The sequence below is a fragment of the Cavia porcellus genome, unplaced genomic scaffold (assembly GCF_034190915.1).
Source record: "Cavia porcellus strain 051 isolate PalLab524CR breed Dunkin Hartley unplaced genomic scaffold, mCavPor4.1 scaffold_3, whole genome shotgun sequence".
Lineage (NCBI taxonomy): Eukaryota > Metazoa > Chordata > Mammalia > Rodentia > Caviidae > Cavia > Cavia porcellus.
In genome coordinates this window covers 40,784,700-40,805,712 of record NW_026947486.1, presented here as the reverse complement: position 1 = coordinate 40,805,712, position 21,013 = coordinate 40,784,700, and the positions used below count along the sequence as shown (strand labels likewise).

Here is a 21,013-nt window from a genome sequence, read left to right as displayed (position 1 = left end):
TCACAAGGGACTACTTGTGAATGGAACTGACTTATCTTCTGTTGGTATATAAAGACCACAGACCTGGTTCTCTCTGTCCATAAGTCCCAAGATGAGCCATGGGAAACACCATGAACTGTACCCCATAGATCCCATAGGAGCCACCATTAGGCTACATCCTTTAACACTGGGAGTGCTTCAACTCTACAAACCTGAAAAAGGAACAATTTATTTACCATTGCAATATGATTTGGCTTAAGTATGAAGTAAGAAATGGTGAGAGATGGGTATAGCATGCCTGTTTAAATTACAATACCGTTTTTTTAGTAAAATCATTTCTGCAAAAAGCATAGATATTAGAGTGAAATCCCTTTTATTAAGGATTTTATGTCTCTTTATCTCTGAAAATCCTTCAAACTATGATACTTACAAAAGCTCCTGGGAAGGAAGAGGATACCATTGATAAACTTGTCCTCAGATAACTGTCTCTCCGTGATATATAGTTCTTTCTAAACTTTTTAATGAAAATGACCACACTGGGAGATCTGCTCAGCCACCTCGTCATAATTTTCATGCTAGTAAATTAGTCCTCTTTTCTTCATGTATCTCAGGAATCCTACCAGCACCTACCCACTCCAAAGAGACCGAATATTTTCAGATCCTGGTAAGTTTGCAGAAGGATTTCAAATTTTGACCCTTGCTTTGGAGATCTCATGCCAAGATATCCAATTTGTCTTGCCATCTCCTGTACCTCAGATCCTTATCTCCCAATGGGCAGACACAGCCATTTCTGTGTTCAACAATTGAGCTCTAGGTAAGGATAATGGAGAAGGGCTAAGAAACAAGACAGTAAAATTACAACTGTCCAAATTGGCAATGCTTTAAGCACATACAAGTCATGCAAGGAAAAGCCCAGGGCCAGCTAAGGTCTGTGACACAACTGTGACACTGGACACATGAGTGCACCACCTGGGCCTTTCTTCATGTGTCAGGTAGCTGATGTGCTTTGACTCGTGGCACCCAATTACTGTCTGTCCCTGCTCTCAGAGAGGAATAAGGCCAGTCAAAACTTTCACCTCCCATACTAATGAAGAGGATGGAATGGATATGGAGCAACCTTAATGCCCTTGTCCACAGATAACACTATTTCCTGTAAAGAGCCCAGGATATCATGAGTAAGGAAAGTCAATTCTGTTTTAGCTTCCTTCTGCAGAAAACCCTCCTCTAGATCTACAGTCATAATTTGGGTTGAGGGGATCCTTAGTCAGAGCTTCTTTACACCTGCTCTTATATAAGAGCATGTCTCTTTGTTGTATATTGAAGTGAATGACAATGACCTGCCTGGGAAGACAAGACTGCCTCTAATTTTACTAGCAAGTCTCCTCTTATAGCCAATAGGGCACTAAGGGACAATTGAAAGACCAAACATTCAACCATGAGTTTTTAATTGTCCCACAGTGCCCTATTGACCGATTAAAAGACATGTCTAAATTCTCCTTGGGAAATCAAAAGATGATAGAGAGGCAAAAAGGGCAATGATATTTGTTATTGTTTTATGTTTGCTTCTTGATTTTTGTTTTTTTCTCTTTAAAATAAAAAATAGAGAAATAACCCTCCTACCCCCCCCCCCAAAAAAAAAACCCTAACCTTATTTTCACTTTCTGAGGAACCATTAAAACTAGGAAACTGGTCATTCTTCAAGGGACACAGTAGAAAGCAATAATAACCCTACATGAAAAATGGTGAATCATATTTTCATATGACTAGGACTACCAGTGACTTCCTGACAGGTTTGCAAAGCTTTCTCACTAACCTTGTAAAGTTCAGACCATCTTGTTTGTTAGAACTTGTGCAAAGGAGATGAACACCTCTTAGGAAAGACTGAGAATTATAAAGCTGGTTCTACTTGAACTGTCTGAAAAAAAAAAGACTATCCAAAAGAAGAAAGTTATTCCTGTAAATCTCTAGAAGAACTGAGGCTCAAATTTTTCTCTTTTTTCTTTTCTTTGCTTTTTTTTTTTTTTGAGGCTCTTCTTTTAAAAAGTAACTCTAGTTTTTCTCTAAGAAAAGATAAATAGAATCATATCCACTGTAGGTCGTACCTATTTGTCCCTTCTTCAGGAAGTAGCAATATGATAACAGAGATCACCACACCCTTTGTAGCATGAAGAATTGTGGGGATTTATGTGTCTATGGAGAAAATGAGGCAGGCAATTATGGTGTAGCAAACTGACTGAGCAAATGGTCATGCTCTATCATATCATGAAGATCCAGCAAAACAGTTTACAAACCCCTGTGTGCTAGAGCAATCAAAGAATTCTGTCTTCAGTTCTTATGAAAACTGAAGTAGGTTTTTTATAGGACAGTGTAGATTTAACATCAATCTGAAGAATAGGAGATATAAAAGATGGTCACCATTTGTCTCCTAGACATTGTGTGCTCTTTTTCACAGTGGTGTACTTTGTCCCTGCAGAGTATACTTTTTCCAGTATTTAGTTGACCCACACTCAGTTTCAATGCAAAATCGTTGTGACTGATTCATGAGATAAACTTATGGAAAGCCAAGGGTTTGAGAAACAAGCAAGTTTATTTGATAAGAGAATGACAGACCAGCTAAGAGTGGCTGATGCTGTTGATGATGAGTCTTCATTCCCCCAAACTTTTATACTGGATTGTGAGATCAAAGGTTTTTGGTTACCATAGCAACCATATCACAGTACATCACTTCATTGAAATGCCATAAGATCCTTTTCCTCAACCACTGGTCTTTTTTCACACAGGATTAGGGCAGTGGTCATTTTGGCCAGTGTACTAAAACTGCCTGTTCCTTATCTAACTGCTTGGTTCTCTTTTATGAGATTTATGGCTAAGTACAGTGGAGGGAGGATTTTAGGAGTGAGGTCATCTAAAGTTTAGCTATAAGCTAAAATGCACACTAAAAGGAAATGGAATCACAGTTACTTCCATTACTTCAACAAAAACTCATTTGCATTTACCCTTATTTTGTCCAGTTCTTTGTTTAAGACAGGAAGACCCTAGGAAAAAACTCTAGAAAGGGTCTCTAGAACTCTAGAACCTGGTTTAAAAATGGGGAGAGCATTTGTTTTGGTAAAAGATAAAAAGGGTTTATTGAGAATTATGGTGTAGCAAACTGACTGAGCAAATGGTCAACTCTGAAGTGATGAAGAGGCCTCATCATACAGATCAACATCTCACAATGTGCAGTTGTGTCAGAATCTTTTATAGCAAGGAAGAGTACAAGCAAGGATAAAAAGAGACAAAAATATCATAGCTTACCAATTACTATTATGGAAATGCAGTTGTTGCACCCTAATTATAAGGTCTCAAAAAGGAAAATAGTCCACCTTTAAAAGCTAATTCAAGAAGTTTGTTAAGATTAGAGATGCAAAGACAAACAAAAAGAATAAAAGCTACCAAAAAAGGGAGATAAGGACTAGAGTAGATGGTATGGAAAAAATGGTATACTAAGCTAATTGACACTTCCTCTCTACCCTTGGCTGTGCTCTTCAGTGTTAAATAGAAAATATTAGAAATGCAAGACAATCTGGTTTTTTATTTAACTTTTTTTTTTTTTTATCTTTTTCCTTTTTATCGGTACCGGGGGTCGAACTCATGACTGCCTGCTTGCAAGGCAGGTGGCTTATGCTGCTGAGCTAAATCCCCAGCCCTTACTTAACTTTTTTGAACTCAAGTCCTTTGAAACAAGTCCCCATTCTTTGGCTCTCTGTATAAGGCCAAAACAAAGAAAGCATGTTGGCCCTCTTTATCTTCTTTGTGGATATCCACCAAGAGCTTTTTCTCATTATTATTCCTAATAAATACTCTCCTTAATTCCTACTTTCATACTTAAATCTATTCTTCAACTTTAGGACACAGAGAATTTACAATTTATAAAATTACAAATTTTACAATTTACAATTTACAATTTTACAAAATTAACCATTTAGTAAGACATGTTTATTCTTATTTCCTCCCTTCCTGGACTCAAATCTTTTCCCTTTTTTGCCTAAGGAAATGGAACTGGGCCTTCATGTCCTGGTGCTGGCACCTACATACCCAGTCAATCTTCTGGGCTCAGGAGAAGTGAAAGTAGATATTTACGCCCTGGGCCTGAGGAATTCTGGAAGAGCCACTTGCCTTGACAAGAAACATCTTAAATTTTAAAATTCTATTTTGCATCCAAGGATATAGCTCAGTGAGTAGTACAGTGCCTTCCTGGCAAGGGTGAGGTCAAGAGTTCAATCCCCAGTACCAATAAATAAATTTCCATTTTGCAGGGCTGGGGATTAAGTTCAGCACAGTGCTTGACAGCAAGCCTAAGGCCATGAATTCAATTCCAGGTTCAAAAATATTTTTCATTTTGCTGTGACAATTAAAACTTTCTCCTCTGATTTGATACAGCCCTCAGTATTAAAGGCCTTAAGGTACCACATCCTTAGGCTGACTTTCACACATTGGATGGGCATGTAGATTCTAAGTAGCTGGAGCATAAGTGGATGTCAAGTATTTGACCCTAAAAAGGGACCACCAATGATTAAAAATGGCAAAGTAAAAGCTGTTAACAAACTACAGTCTATCTTGGATTTGGAATTGAGACAACTGAAAAAGTAACAACTTAGTGAAGAAAATAAGAAACAGATCTCCAGGAATCAGGAAGGAGCTGACAGCAAACCTAGAAACTGCTGGAATGAATGGAGAAACTGAGTACAAGGACTTCTGGAAGAACATGGTGGATAGATAATAGCAGCTATGAAGGCTCTCTGAGGTAGCCAGCTTAGATTCCAGGAATGGTGCAGTGTGGGGAGTCCTAAGCAGGGCAAGTTATAGCCTGGCAACCCAGGAATGAACTAAGCTGAAAGAAAGCAACTGGAAATATAATCCTGGTGTTATGACTGGAACAGCTAAAGTATCTGCCAAAGCAGGAACTTGCACCTCTGAAAATCAGCTTGAATTTCCTGTCACTGCTGCTGCATCTGAATTGGCACAGCAGGGATAGAGATGGGAAAGAGCTGAGAGTGGGAATCGGTGAAGCAAATTGAGAACAGAGCTAGCCAGGAGCCCTGCATTGACCTGCGGTGAGTGAGAGGAACAAGGACCCTTCCATAGACTAGGAGGCTCCAATAGAGGACATCCTGTGACCAGACAGACTAGCTGGAACAGGACACTGCAGTGACTTCAGTCACATATTCCACTCTCAAGCAGGATTTGTGGGGGGCACTTGACCTGGGTGATGCCATGGGCTAAGACCCAGTAGGCTAGCCCAAACCAGGTCCCTGCACCTGGCAGTGCACCCTGGGGCAGGCTCACATAGGCTGTCCAGGTCTGTGTCTCCCTAGTACACTGCAGTGGGCAGGAACACCTAGCCAGTATGATTCAAATAAACTGTAACTGACAAAGAAAGAAACTGGGCCTCCTATATATGCTTGTATGGAAGGAACAAAAAGTATGGGAAGAGGGAGTAACAAGACAGGGTCCTTGGCCCCCAATCCTGAGAACACTGACCCAGGAAAGATAAATGCAAAGGAGAGTGAGGACAGAAAACATGTAATATCAGGCACGGCACCAATAGACATAAAGCGATATCTCTGGGACCTCATAGACAAGTTCAAAAGTGAAGTATTTAACCAAGTAAAGCAAGATATAAGTAGAATAGTTAAAGAAATGCTAAGAACCTCCCAAGAAAAAACACATGGTAGAATGGAAGAACAGAAAAGAAGGGGAGAATTGTTTGATGGAGAAAATAGAGAAAACATAGAATACATGAAGCAGGTTCAAAGAGATTACCAGGAAACTAAAAACTATTGAAAACTGACATAACAGCTTGAGAGAAACTAAGGATAGACTATCTGAACTGGAAGACAGATTTGTAATGTGGAAGCATGAAAGGAAAAACTTCTTAAAAATAACAAGGAAACAAGCAGTGACAATACAAAGGCTAGAAGGTGATAAGAGGATCTATAACTTAAGAATGTAAAGGAAGAAGCAGGGGTACAAACAAATGAACTGCAAAGGCTATTCACAGAAATAATCAAGGAGAAGTTCCCTAATATGGGAAAAGGTAAAGATACTCAGATCTATGAGGCATACGGGACCCCAGCCACCTACAACCCAAACAGAACTACACTCATGTATATAATAATCAAAATTCCAGAAATCCAATATAAAAACAGAATATTAAAAGCTGTCAGAGACAAGAAACAGATCACTTACAAGGGAATACCCATCAGAATAATGGCAGACTTCTCACCACAAACCATCAAATCATGAAGAGTGTGGGGCAAAATAATTCAAGCCTTGAAAGACAATAACCTCCATCCAAGATTGATATATCCTGCACAATTGTCCCTTGAAATTACTGGAAAAACAAGGTGCTTCCAGGATAAAGAGGAACTAGGGGAATTTGCAACCACCAATTCAACTCTAAAGAGAATACTGCAGGACATTCTAAAAGAGAAAAATACCAAGATTCCAGAAACAGTGGCAGAGAGGCCACAATGAATGGAGCAGAAAGCAAAATGAAGAAGACAAACTGACAACTAATGACAGAAAAAGAGCTCAACAGAAATGAGGCAGAGAAAGTTGGATGATAGGAACAACTATTTTAAAGAAAAGAAGACATCATAATAGCTAATGCTGATTTAATATCATCTTTTTTTGAAGTCCCATCGAGCTTTTGTTCTTCTGTCTCCATTGTTCTTAACTGGTTGCATCTTATTGGATTTTATTACATGTGATAGTATAAACAAAAACTTTTATAGACAAGGAGATTATACAGAAACTATTGTTCATTTTCTGTTAGTTGGTCCTAAATATCCTGTAATAATGTCATTCTCTTGAATAAATTTACCCTGTCTTGATATGTTTGATGCTAGAGTATACAAGTTTTACTCAAAGATTTCAAGGAAAGAGACACAATGGTAACTACTTTTATGTTGGGATATCTTGTGGTGAAACACTATTTTTCTTAAATGGTTATGTTCTGACCTGTGCTGTTTTGTTATGTCCTCTTTTATCTCAGTCTCATTTTTTTATTATTTATTTTTTTATCTTTTTAATTAAGGGAAAAATATATAAAAATAGCAGAATATATTATAGTAACTCACTTTGATCTCCTACTAACTTGATTTGAAACCCTCTATTGCTCTCACCACTTTGTTTTGACTGATTTTGCTCTATTCTCTTTTGCTTGATAGTACCAAGTTTGAAAGTATATACAACAACTCTGAAGACACTAAGATTCACTATGATGCCCGTTCTGGTTTGACTATCATCTTCTTTTGAAGTCCTGTAATGTCTCCAATGTTTTGGTTTTATTGGTTTTCTTCTGTACTGTTTTGTTCAATTTTATTATAACTGATGATATAGGCAATTCTTTTTAAGATAGCAAGAGGCATTATGGTAACCATTGTTGATCACCTTGTATTCTCTTTTTACATTATATACTATGTCCATCCTTCTGTTCTAACTGACTCTGTTTTGTTATGTCACATTTGGTTTTATTCTCTTCAAAAAAAGTAATAAGAACTGTGGGAGTGATAAAACCCAAAATGTGTAATTGTCATTGCAAAAAAGAGAGGAAAACAAAGTGCTCTAAAGGATATAACTGCATGTATATTTAAGCATATAAGATAGGTAACCATATTACTGAGTTTTTGTTGGATCATTGAAAAGAACTCTTTGCAGTCTCACTGTTTGGATGCCCACTTTATATGCTTTAATTTTGTAACTTGAACAATTATTTCTAAGATGACAGTATGTAATCTATTAACTAGTGATCTCCTACTGTTTATTTTTTTGAAATTCTGTATAACATACCCTCTTTCTGTTTTTTTTCTTTTTCTCCTTTAAATGAAATTTAAAAAAAGAGAGAGAAACTGAGTACAAAGCTGAGAAAAGAATGATGCAGTTGGAAATCCTAACCCCAGATCTTGAAAAAGGGAACCTGTCTTCTCTAACACAAGGTAAGCCTTGAGAGGGTTGCCAGCTTCAGGGAAAAACAGCAGACCAGTTTGGCTATGCTAGTCTTAATAAGAGCCCATTGTTATAATATGCAAAAGCAGCATAGGGTTATACTTTGAAAGTAGCTCCTTTCACATGAATTTGAGAATATTTAATTAGTGTTATACACAGTTAATATAGGTAGAAACATAGGCAGTTACTTAGGACTAGGTCCTTGAGAGAGCCAGAATGAAAGATGAAAATGGTTCACAATGATGGTCAGAGACGCATTAGTTGGAGGCCAGGTCTCAACATAACAACAAGGAAACCAGGCCTACATACTCCACCAGAGATGTGATAAGTGATAATATCTGATATGATAATGTCTAAATAGGTATCAGTCACCTCAGTGGACAACTAACACCTCTATATCTTTTGCCTACCTGAGAAGTTCTTTGTTCTTTCTATTCCACTTTGCTATGTGAGCTGCTTCCCCATTGGACCAAAGTTGCCTAAGTATCTATACTTATAATCTTGGTTGATCATAGCTATAGACCAGATTATACCTACATAACTGTGGTTTATAAAACTTCCTCAGAAAAGTGGGTTCCTTGGGCAATCCTTTCTGGGGATCACCTCCTGTCCCTTTGGATGGAAGTTTTTTTTTAATCTCTCAATAATTATTTCCTACTGTTACCATTCATTGTTCCTAAAATTCATTCTTCAATTTTATAGAACATGAACTTAGTATATTAGACATCTAACAGGTTGGGAGTTAGAATGCTTCCTTTATATCATACTTGGAGGTTCTGTTACCATCTCTGTATCATTTGGAAACATTTTATTCAGGGTTAATATTTAAGACTAGACTACAAAATAACTGTACAGTATCTACAACCCACAGTTTCTGGGGTCATCCTATATCAGTGATTGGATAAGGAATGAGTAAAAGATATAGCCATGGAGAAGTAATGGACTAGATATGGATGCTCCTGAGAAGTTTATGCTCAGGCCAGAAAGGGCACAACAGTTTGGATCTTCATGTTGAGAGTTAAGGCCTGCTATGTATGGTTTCAGGAAGTAGCTGAGTCTGAAAGTGTTGACTTTCAGTCCAGCCAATAGATTGCTTACCTCACCTATACTGCCGCTTCCATCCAGCATGGAACTCAATAGCCTTTGCACTTTGTCCATCTGCCAACACAATCAAGGATATACCTCAGCTTGAATAGTTGCCACAAACTGGGATGTATGGGCAAAGAGGTCTTTGGAGTGGGAGGGGCACTTCACAAAGCTATAAGCTGTAAAACTAGGCAAAGAGAGCAGTGACTTAAGGTGTATAAGGGTACATGGAAATTTGGATCACCTGGTGTGAAAGTAGCCCCAGAGAAGATAAAATTCACAGCCACACCCAGAAGAAAAAATGTGGTAGGATTCAGGATTGACACACGAAACCATGACTGTGGCAACAAAATAGGACTTACTTGTGGCTCACTAAGCATCTCCTGTACTCCAAAATCTGGTGGATTCCAGTTCTGCAGATCCTAAAAAGTAACCACTCATTCAAAAATGAAGGAATATTTTAGAATCATTCAGTTTTGTTTTTCTTTTTCTTTTTTTCACTGGGATCAAACTTATAATCTTACACTTGCAAGGCAGGTGCTGTGCCACGGAACTATATTCCCAGCCATAGAATCATTCAGTTTTGTTCGTCATTGGTATTTTGGTTTTTTCTTTCTTGTTTTTGTATTTTTTTATACTTTTCCTTGCTTGTTATCTTGTTATATTTATAAAATTCTACAATTGTCTTTTATACTTTAACAGGATCTCTTTTATCATTCTTCTCTTTCTCATCTTCCTTTTTATTTTTCCAATTTTACTTCTTTCATTCTCCTTTGCTCAAATCAGTTTCTCTATTTTGCTAGTATTACTAGTAATCTTTATTGTTCTCCATTTATTCAGTTGACTCAATGTTATTATTGTTCAATTTTTCTATTGTCAACAGAACTACAGTTGTTAAAGTTAGTAGATATTTACTGTATGTCAATACTTGTTTTGTCTTTGAACATATATATATGTACATATATATGTATGTATATATATGTACATATATATGTATGTATATATATTTTTCTTTTTGATACAGGGTCTCACTATACAGTTCAGGTTGGCCTTCAGCTCATTTTGTAACCCAGGCTGGTCTTGAAATCACAATGATCCTCTTGCCTCAGCTTCCTGAATGCTGGGATTACAGGCATATGCCACCAGTCTGGCTATGTCTATATTTAAATTTTTTCATTTCTATGTGGTTGCAACATATAATGTTTACATTCTTTGTGTGGAGGTTTTTCATCCCCTGTCCCTCTCCTTCCTCTCCAGTATTTCCGTCTCTTTTCTTTTTTTTTTGGGGGGGGGGCAGCAGAATAAAACAAAATGAGACAAAAAGAAAATGGAGGCATTCAAAAGAAATTGATGGACATAGTACATGATTTAAAATCACAATACAAGGTGATCTACAATGGTTACTATGATGTCTCTTATGTTCAATAGAATTTTTTGTAGGGTTGAACTGGTGGTCACAAACTCTCCCAGTTCCTCTTTGTCATGGAAACATCTTGTTTCTCCACAGTTTTTCAGGGTACATCAATCTGGGTTGCAGGTTATTTTTATTCAGGGTTTGGAAAACTTCAATCAAAGTTATGTTTGATTTGATGGTTTGTGTCGATAAGTCCACTGTCATAATTCTGATGGTTTTTCTTTATAGATGATCTGTTTCTTTTCTCTGACAGCTTTTAGTATTCTGTTCTTTGTATTTCATTTGTGTTTATCCCTGCTTCTTCAGTCACATTTTTTATTCTTTTTTTTTTTTTTATCAGTATCGGGGATCGAACTCATGACCATCTGCTTGGAAGGCAGGTGCTTATGCCGCTGAGTTAAATCCCCAGCCCCCACAGTTTTTATTCTTAATATACACATCCTCTTGTCATATTCTATCCTTTGTATTGTTACTTCCTGGATCCTTGTTACTTTTCAGAAATCTTTTCTTTCATGACCACAAGTTGCAAACCTGTCTTCAAGGTTTGATAGTCTGTCTTTAGTTTCTTTCAAGCAGTTTTGCCAGCTTTCAATGGAGTTTTTAATTCCTTGATAATCTCTTTGACTCTGTTTCATGTAGTCTAGATTTTTTAAATATTCTTCATCAAAGGTTTCCCTCCTTTTTCTCTGCTCCTCCAGTCTTCCATCGGTGTCTTCTTGAGAGGTGCTTAGCATTTGTTTTATTATTTTTCTTATATCTTCCTTTACTCGTATTAGTATTTATAATGTCACAAAGATATTTCTTTATGTCAGGTGCTGCTTCTTCAGAAATTGCAGGTGTGCAATCCCCGATCTCTTCTGTCTTTACCTCTCCTGGCTCAGTATTGTTTGCGTTAGAGGCTGGAGACTTCCTTTTGTTTCTTCCTCTTGTCATGTTTCTAGTTTCTTCCATAAAGTGGGTAGTGGGGATTCTGGGCACTTCCTGTATTGGTTGATTCCTATGAACCAAGTTGGCTAGGGATTGTTGCCCTACCCAGTCTGCTGATAACCACTGAAGTATAATCAGAGGTCGGTCAGGCTGGCCCCTCCCTTCTCAGCTGGTCAACCACTGGGAGTATTCACCATGTTAGTGTATGCCATGCAGATGTGGCCGGTTAGGGGTAACTTCAGGAAAACCTCAGCCTTGGCTATGGGATCACACACAGGGACAAGACTCAGTCCAAGCAATTCTCACCAATCTGCTTTGCATTAAGAGTGGCTGACTGAAGCCTCTGCAGTTCTGGTTCTGGGATTATCCTGCCTGACTCCAAAATGTTGCCTGACCAATTGCCCACTCTTGTAGGACTGATTTTTCCCCCACTCACTGTGAGCCAGTGTAGATCTCTGAGCTGGTGCTGTTCTCCACTCCCTCTCTCTCCTCCATGACCACGTCCTCTCACTGAGGCCCTCAGGATTGCCAACCTCCAACTTCACCACGACCACACATCTTTGGATTCCAGTGGCATTTGGTACACAGTGGGACTGACTCTGGGGAGAGTGTGTCTGGCTACAGCCTTCCATTTTTCTTTTTTTTTCTTTCTTTTTTTTCCCCCTTTAGTTTCTTCCTGCGTTGAGAGGATCCATCTCCTTCCTTCTAGTCTTCTCCAGGATGCTATTTTCCAGCATCTGAGATGTTTCTCTCAGAGAGGTTCTTTACTTTGCTGCTTATTGATCTGCCATCTTGCCACCTTCCTCTCCAGTATTTCCATCTCTTGCTCACCTTCCCATTACAATTACTGTAGCTTTATAATGAGATAACTTTGTAGCCCAGTTTTGAGTATAATGCAAATCAGAGATATTTTTATTTGTAAATGCACATGTATGTTCACCACAAATTATTATTACACAAAACTTGTATATAGAATTATTTTATTTTATTTTATTTTATTTTGGTACTGGGGATTAAACTCATGACCTTACACTTGCCAGGCAGGTGCTTATGCTGCTGAGTTAAATCCTCAGCCTTTAGAAGTATTTTAATGTAAGTAGTATCATTTCATTGACTTTGATTCTTTTATATATAGGAAATTGCAATAGCATCTCTGATAACCCTACAAAGCACTAAAATTTTACATATCTATAATTCCTTTAAATTTTTGATAACATATTACGGTTTTCAATTTTACAGAAGTAAGCATAAAATGAATTTATTTCTGATTCTTTTAATTTTTTAATTTTAAGAATCAGAATAAAAAAGGATAGGAATGACACACAATTTAAAAAAACAATAGAAAATCAACACTAGTTAACGTATTACATATTGTTATGCTAGAAGTAGTTATTTCAGTTACTAGATTTAGTAATAAAAACAATCAAACAATGAAAGCACAAACTGTTCTTTTTGATGAACTAACAGAGATTTGTACTATAGTTACATATCTTGCATATATATAGAAGCATACATATATATATATATATATATATATATATATATATATATATATGTATATGCATACAATCTTTTCTCTTTCCTTTTCTCTTTTCCCTATCACAGTTCTTTCATTTTGAGCATTTTCTTACCCTTTCATTATCACAATATCTATTGTACATTTTGGATCTTATTGATCTTTCAATTTTTTTTTACACTAGAAAGAATCCAATATTTACATATGTGAGTTTGATTCATTTCATTTGTGAATATGGTCTCAAGTTGGCTCCATTAACCTATAAAAGCATTAAGATTATCTATCATTATAGTTTAGTAATATTTCATTGTATAAAAATACCACATTTTTTTTTATCCATTCTGCTAGAAATTTGAGTTGTTTCCAAGATTTGGCTACTACAAATTGTGTTGCTATAAACAGGGATGCACATACATCACTATAGCACAATATTTTCAATTTTTTCTCACTGTTTACTTTTGTTTTATCAGTACCAGGAATTGAACTCATGACCGCACACTTGCAAGGCAGGGGCTTAAGCCACTGAACTTAATCACCAACTCAACATTTGCAATTTTTCTGGGAAAACACCCAAAATGGGAATAGCTGGATTAAATGGGACATTCAAACCTAGTTTTGTGAGGAATCTCCACAATGATTTTCACAGTGATTTTGCCAGTCTACACTCCCACCAACAATGGAGAAGTGTTCCTTTTTCCCCACAGCCCTGCCAACATTTGTTATTGGTTGATTTCTTGATGGCAGCCATTTTTTCTGGAGTGAGATGGAATCCCAATATTATTTCAATTTGTATTTCTGGAATGACCAGTGATGTTGAACACTTCTTCATGTGTTTATTTGCCATTTGTAATTCTTCATCTGAGAAGTGTGTGGTCATCTCAGATGTTCATTTTTGGACTGGGTCTTTGAATTTGGGAGGCCAGATGTTTTTCAATTCTTTATATGTTCTAGATATAAATCCTTGGTTTGAGGGACAGCTAACTAAAATTCTTTCCCATTTTGTGAGTTTTCTTTTCACTCTGTTGGAGATTTCTTTTGACATGTGAAAACTTTTTCATAAGATGAGATACTACTTGTTGATTCTTTGAATTAGTTCCTCTGTCCTTTGCAGTTTCGTCATGAACTCCCTGCCTACCCCTATTCAAAATTTCTTCCTACTTTGTCTTCCAGTACATTTGGTGTTTCTATTTTAATATTTAGATCTTTGATCCATTTTTACTTTAGTGCATAGTGATAGACATGGATTTAGTTTTAGTCTTTGGCATATGGAAATACAATATTTCCACAACCATTTGTAGGAGAGGGTATCGTTCTTTGAATAAACATGTTTAGTCCCTTTATCAAAGATTAGGTGGCTGAGTGTCTTTGTAATTGAGTCTGAATCTTCTAATCTGTGCCATTCATCTTCAAATCCATTCTTGTTGCCAGTACTATGCTGATTTTATCTTGTAGCTTTCAAGTATAATTTCAAATCTGGAATTGTGATGCTTCCTGCCTTGCCTTTGTTGCTCAGGATTTCCTCTGCTATTCTTGGTCTCTTCTGTTTTCAAATGAATTCTGGAATGTTTTCTCTAGATCCGTGAGGTATGTTAATGATATTTTGATTGTAATTGCATTAAATCTTATAACAGTTTTGGGAGTATGGCCATTTTTCCTCTGTCAGTTTTTCCTGTCCAAGAGCAAGGGAAATCTTTCCATTTTCTGACATCCTCTTCAATATCCTTTTTTGAGAATGCAATAGTTTACAATATATACATCTTTACATCTCTTCTTAGGTTGATTCCTAAGCATTTCTATTGTTACATGCTATTATGAAAGCATTATTATTTCCCTAATTTCTCTCTCAGTGAGTTTTTTGTTTGTGTACAGGAATACTATTGATTTTTGAGTGTTGACATTGCATTTAGCTATTTTAGAGAATGCCCCATGTGAAGCTGAGCACAATCTGTATTCTGATGCTGTTGGGTGCAATACTCTCTAATATCTTAAAGTATCAGTACCTGTTGACAGGTTTGATGCAGTTGTTTCTTTGCTGACTTTTTGTTCAGATAATCTATCTCTTTATGACAATGGGCCCCTGGGGGACCTGCTAAAGGTCCCCTATTACAATTGTGTTATTACTACTTGGTTTTTTCATTTCTATTAATATTTGTTGTATATAGTTGGGTTCTTCTATTTTTGCTACATAAATATTTATGATTGTTATCTCTTCTTATTTTTCCCCAAAGAAGTATGTAGTGTCCTTCATTTTCTCTTATTATCATTTTTGGTTTGCAGTACCTATTGTCTGCAAACAGAATAGCTACCACTGCTTTTTTTCTGGGTTCTTTTTTTTTTTTTTTTTTTGTCTTTTTCATTTTAATCGGTACCGGGGATCGAATTCATGACCGCCTGCTTGCAAGATAGGTGCTTATGCCGCTGAGCTAAATCCCCAGCCCCTTTTTCTGGGTTATTGTCACGTGGAATATTGTTATCCATCCTTTGATTTTGAGTCTATGAGTTTCCTTTGAGTCAGATGTGTTTCTTGTATACAGCATATTTTTGGATCCTGTTTCTTGAGCCATTCTGTCAATCTGCTTCTTTTAATTGGTGAATTAAATCCATTTACATTGATAGTTATAACTCATATGTGCTGGCTTAACATTGTTATTTTCCTGTTTTTGGTTCCCTGCTTTTCTCCTTTATTGCTTCTACTGCCTGGTGGTTTCTTTCTGTTGTTATTCTGAGAATTGTAGTCATTTTTGTCTCTTTCTAGTATGCCTTTTAGTAGTTGTTCTTTGTCATGAAAGCATCTTATTTCTCCACTAATTTTCAAAGAAATTTTTGTAGGGTAAGTCAATCTGGGTTGAAAGTTGTTTTCTTTCAAAGCTTGAATTATTTCACTCTAAGCTCATCTTGACTTGAGGGTTTCTGTTGACAAGTTGACCATGATTCTAATGGACTTTCCTTGATAGGTTAGCCCATTAGGTTATCTTTTCTCTAACAGCTTTTAGTAATGTGTTCTTGTGCTGAATTTCTGGGATCTTGATTATTATATGTGTGGGTGTAGGTTTATTTTATTTATGACTGTTTGGAGTTATACATGCATCACTTATCTGTTTGTCAGTGGCAAACTTACAGAACACAATAATTAAAAACAAGTTGAGTAAAAACAGAAGAGCAAATTAAAACAATAACAACTGTTTTAACAAAGAATTAGGGTCCATGAAAATGTACTTAAAATAACCCTAGTGATAACAAATGCTATTGAAAGTATCAGTAATATGACCTATATAAGAACAGTGTTAGAACTAGAAGGTAATGCAGATGCAGCTGACTTTATACTCAGAAAAAAAAAACCCTTAAAAACAACAAGAGAATATAGAAAATGGATCCAGATGTTGCCAGATGATGTAAAGATGACTAATCAAAAGTTCACTAGAATTAGCAGAAAAACCAAGATGGTACAAATGGCATAAAAAAAAAAAAAACTGTTTACAGAAATACCAGGAAACTTTCAAAGTTGGTGGAAAATATCACAAATGCAAATAAATGAAACATATAGAACCCCAAATAGCTAATATTAGAAAAAATATTGTCCATGACACCTCACAGGCAAAAATCCCAAAAATGAGCACAAAGAATCTATAAAGCTATTAGAGAGAAACAATAAGTCACCTATAAACCCAACAGAAGTAGAGCAGATTTCTCAACACAAACCTTAAAGACCTGAAAAGTTTGCCGTGATGCAAGTCACCCACCTACCTCATGCTCTGCAAAAACCAAAAAAGCCTTCTAACCCAGCCAATAGAATCTGTAAAAATACATTTAAAAATTGATTGAATCAATTTTCAAATACATGACCACCAAACCAAAGCAGTAAGGTACTGGTGTAACAGAAAATGGTCCTTCCTGTCAGTATACATCAGTTTGTTAGTTCCTCACATTCCTATTGCAGTTTCAGTTGCTTCTGTCTCCTAGAAATTGCTGGTTAAAAAAATAAATAAATAAAAATAAGATAAATTGCTGGTCACTGTGATATATGGCTGGTAACTATGATGCATACTGTAAGACCCAAAGATAGTCAAGTACTCTACCTTTGTACTTTTCTTCTTTGAAATCCAAGCAAAACATCCCTCCCTTTGGTTCCTGATGTTTTGGAAATGACCTCAATCATTCTCCCTCATCATAAACTAAAGCTGTCTGCAAATCATGGGGTCATTTTTGTGTTTTTGCATCCCATTGTTCTGGAACAAAAGCAGAAATGTTGATGAATGGAATAAAATAGAAGGTCCAGGAGCAAATCCAGGCCCATTCAACCATCTGATTGTTGACAAAGATTGAAAACGATGCTGGAGAAAAGACAACCTCTTTAGCAAGCAGTTCTAGGAAAACTGCCTATTTACATATAGAAGATTAAATCTAGATATATATCTCTTGATATCTAATAAACTAAAATCAGGATAGGATAGGCATGGAAGGACTTTTTATTTTTAGGCAATCATTGATAAGAATGCCCTTTCATAATCACTATATCTCTGCTTATTTTTATAGGGTTGACAGAAAGCAACTTTTTGAAGTTCACAAGTCTCCCCTTATCTGAATGCATTTTCTTTTCTTCTGAAGGCACTGCCAAAAAACTATATGTGGCCTAGTCCCTCAGTGACAAGGTAAATTTCCCTGATGCTCCATCAGAATAAGTCCCACTTTGTTTCCTTTTGGTCCTCTATTTAAAAATGATGAAAAACCAAACAGTCATATCAAAAAGGGCCACAGTCATGTGCAGCCTATTTGGTCCTCGCTGTGCCCCACCCAGTGAATTCCAGGTAACTGGGCTTTGCATATGTAAGCAGAAACTCACCAGAATGATTACTACCTAGCTGTGCAGTGGTAGCTCTTTGCTTGGAACCTGTTGGAGCCACACCCAGAGACCCCAAGAAGCCTGGGAGATTTGATGTGCTATGTGGTGTGAGCTGAAAGCCTGCCCAGTATACCCCACATACCATTCAGCCTTACTATGCTACTCAGAAACAGGTAGGGCCCTATTCAGTGACCTCAAGCAGCCAGGGAGCTTTGTTGAGCTACATGGGGTGTGTTGAAATTCCATCCAGTGCACAACCCCCACCTGGTGAGCTGTTAAATGCCCCTAGGGATCCATGGAATACAGGAAAATGACAACATGAAAGAGCAAAATGCAATTTCAAACCTCCAGTGCATCCCAAATGAGCCTAGAAAATATAAGCCATAAACCTGGAATTACTGAAATGATAGCAACTGAAGTAAAGAAACAACTCCATGAAGCTGTAAAGGAACTCAGATCATAAATAATCTCCCAGATCAAAGAAGAAATGATAAACATAGTTTTAAAAAGTTGAAGAACACTACAAAAAGATAGAAACCTTGCATGAACAACATAAGAAAGCAATAGAATGCATGAAGCAGATTCAAGGAGATACCCAAGAAATTAAAAAAAAAAAAAAACATCAAAAGCTGGCAAAATCACTTGAATGAATGTGAAGACAGGTTTTCACACCTAGAGAACAAGACTGCAGCTACTGAACAAGAAAGGAAAGATCTTTTAAAAATAACAAGGAGGAAAAAGCAACATACCTCCCTTCCTGGTAAGTGGCCCTGGCGTAGCCTAGCAGGTGAGCAAGGAAGGGAACCAGTCAGTGTCTCCCATGAGGCTCCTGGCACATGGGTTGAGAATCAAACATCCCATGCCCCACCACTCCTGTTAGCAACTAGAGGTCTGAGTATCTCTTAGGAGGATAACTATATGCAATATAAAAAATATGAGGGATTTCCTTCTATCTTCTGTTTGAAGGCAAATGTTATTTCACTATTTTTGCTTTTTTCTGATTAATTGTTTTTGCTCTATTTGATATTCTGTTTTGATCAGTTTTATAATATTCTGCTTTTGGTTTGATTTTGCTATATCTGATTGAATGGACAACTATTGTGAAGACAACAAGATATACACTGGTACCTATTACTATTATCCTGGTATCCTGCTGTAAAGTTCTGTACCAATTTCAGTGCATTGTCATGATTGGCTTTGTTCTGTCTTGTTACATTATATTTTACTATGTTCAAAATAATAACAAGGAATTAGGAACTAACAATTCAATGGCTACAAGATGATGCAAAGAATAACAAGATAAGATTTATATGTGTAAATGAAAAAGTGACAAAACAAATGATATCAAAAGGCTGTTCACAGAAATAATACTAGAAAATTACCCAAACATGGGAAAGGAAACTGATATACAGATAAGTGATACATATAGAACTCCAATTAACCATAACCAAAACAAATCTATGAATTTCATAAGAATAGAATATTAAAAACTGTTAGAAAAAAGAGACAGATAACCTATGAAGAAAAGCCCATTGGCATCACAGCAGACTTCTCAACACAAACAATGAAGTCAAGAAGAGCATGGAGTGAACTATTTCAAATCCTAAAGGAAAATGACTTCCAACCCAGATTGATATAACTTGCAAAACTGTCCTTCAAAATTAATGGAGAAATAAGATACTTCCAAGACAATGAACAGCTGAAGAACTTCATGACCACCAAACCAACCCTTCAAAAAATACTGAAAGGTATTCTATATAGACATAAAAACAACTACAACTTGAAGAACACCAATAGAGGAAAGGAAAGACAATTAAAAAGAGGGGAACTGTAAAGAATCAACAGCAAAAAGATAACATGACAAAAAAGGAGCCTATATATATATCAGTTATATCCATTAATAAAAATGGCCTCAGTATACCAATTTAAAGAAATTGGTGGATCAAGATACAACTGACAGAATTTCAAGAAACAACAACCAACCTTATGCTGTAAACAAAAAACCCATCTAACCCTAAAGGAAATGCATAGACTGAAAGTCAAAGGATGGAAAACAATACTTCATTCAAAAGAACCCTCCCCCCAAAAGCAGGGGTAGCTGTACTGTTTGCAGACAATGTGAATCTCAAACCAGAATGATCAGAAGAAATAAAGAAGGTAATGATACTGATAATATGGTAATGATAATAATACTGGTTAGGGGAAAACTTCAAGAGGAACAGATAACAATCTTAATTATATATGCACTGAATATGGGAGCACCAACTTATATAAAATAAATATTAACAGAAATGAAAACTCAAATAAGCAATAACACAATTATAATGGGAGACAGTAACATCCTTTGACAAAAAGAGACAGATTAACTAGACAGAAAGTCAGCAAACAAATAACAAAATTGAATTAAACTTGTGAACAAATGAACTTAGTAGATGTTTGCAGGATATTCAACCTGCAAGCAAAAATATACATTCTTCTCAGTTGAACACGGGACATTCTATAAAAGAGACTATATACTAGACCACAAAGCATGCTTAAGTAAATGCAAAAGAATTGAAATTACCCCATGCATATTATCTGATCATAGAGCTATAAAATTGAAATTTAATGACAAAGAAAGTGGAAAAACACTATAAACACATAGATATTAAATAATATACTACTGAACAATCAAAAGATCATAGAAGAAAGTAAAGAAGTGATTAAATAATATCTACAAGTAAATGAAAATACAAATACATCTTACCGGAACCAGTAAAATGCAATGAAAGCAGTCCTCAGAGGGAAATTTATTGCAGTGAAATCCCACATCAGGAAAACAGAATGAACATAAATAAACAACGTGCTGCTACAACTCCAGTGAAGCTTAAAACCAAAAGAAGGGGGGCACTTATAAAGATCAGAGCAGAAATCAATGAAATAAAGACTAAGAAAGTGATATAAAGATATAAATAATCAAAGAGTTGGTTCTTTGAAAAAATAAATGAAATTGAAAAGCCTCTAGCCAAGATTATTAATAAAAGAACAGAAAACACTCAAATTCATGCAATAAGGAATGAAAAGGGTAAAATCACTACAGACCCTGTGGAAATACAGCAGATCATCAATACTTACTTTAAAAGCCTTTACTCTCATAGGGTGGATGACACAGAAGAAATGTACAGATTCCTAGAAACATATGAATTACCAAAGTTGAATCAAAAAGATATAAAACTGATGAATAAATCATTTTCAGTTAATTAACCTGAAAATGTGATTA

At 36.2% G+C, this 21,013-nt stretch overlaps 1 long non-coding RNA gene across 1 annotated transcript in view; it reads left to right on the top strand.

Annotated features, from left to right (window-relative positions):
* The first annotated feature begins 653 nt into the window (after positions 1-653).
* LOC111757144 (uncharacterized) overlaps positions 654-21,013 on the top strand; it is a 69,273-nt gene continuing 48,913 nt past the window's right edge. Inside the window, exons 1-3 of the long non-coding RNA XR_002791515.2 lie at positions 654-7,287; positions 7,866-7,961; positions 17,448-18,514. This is a non-coding gene — a long non-coding RNA (uncharacterized LOC111757144). The remainder of the gene's footprint in view (positions 7,288-7,865; positions 7,962-17,447; positions 18,515-21,013) is intronic.